At 49.9% G+C, this 803-nt stretch overlaps 1 protein-coding gene across 1 annotated transcript in view; it reads left to right on the top strand.

Moving 5' to 3' along the window:
* LOC144245667 (ras-related protein Rab-9A) overlaps nucleotides 1–803 on the top strand; it is a 2,718-nt gene that overhangs the window by 314 nt on the left and 1,601 nt on the right. The window lies entirely within an intron of this gene.

The following is an 803-nucleotide window of genomic DNA, read 5'->3' as shown; positions in this document are numbered from 1 at the left end:
CGCCTGGGGCGAGGGAGGGCCTGTTTCGGTTCCTCTCTGGCCCGCGCCTCGCCGGGCCGTTGCGCGGAGCGACCCACGGAAGCGAGAAACGTCCCCACGAGGCATGTACTTCGATTGCCTCACGGTTTCGTTGGCCGGTTTAAATTGTGCCAGCTACGGTGGTGGTTAGTAGCAACATCAGTGGGCCGGCCAGAGGGGCCGGTTGCTACAGGTTTTACCAGAATAGCGCAACATGCAGTTGGAAACGCAGAATTCTTACACGTTACAGGAAGTGTTGAATTTCATAATACTGGCTCACGTTTGCATGTAACCAGGAGAGCGCCAGATGGTGTTTACTGCAGTGATTTTGCAAATTCATCCCGGTCAAGTTAACCATTCCTGTTCATGTCTTCGTTACCTTCCCAAAGAGGGATTCACAGTATTCGCTTTCATGTTAAAGTTCAGGACCATTTTTGCTCCAGAACTGCGCTGGCCACTACAGTCATTGCCTCTTTAAATGTGGCTATTCAATTCAGTTACAACTTAAAAATAATTAAAAATCGGGGCGCCTGGGTGGCTCAGTCGGTTAGGCGTCCAACTTTGGCTCAGGTCATGATCTCATGGTTCGTGGGTTCAAGCCCCGCGTCGGGCTCTGTGCTGACAGCTCAGAGCCTGGAGCCTGCTTCAGACTGACTGACTCTCACTCTCTCTCTCTCCTTCCTCACCCCTCTCTCCCCTTCCCTCACTCCCCCCCTTCAAAAATAAACAAACATTAAAAAAAATTTTTTTAATAAAAACATTAAAATCGAGTTCTCATTCCCTTC

This window comes from Crocuta crocuta, unplaced genomic scaffold (genome assembly GCF_008692635.1).
Source record: "Crocuta crocuta isolate KB4526 unplaced genomic scaffold, BGI_CrCroc_1.0 scaffold2174, whole genome shotgun sequence".
NCBI classification, from domain to species: Eukaryota; Metazoa; Chordata; class Mammalia; order Carnivora; family Hyaenidae; genus Crocuta; species Crocuta crocuta.
Note: the sequence above shows the minus strand (reverse complement) of the source record. Positions and strands in the feature narration are given on the sequence as shown.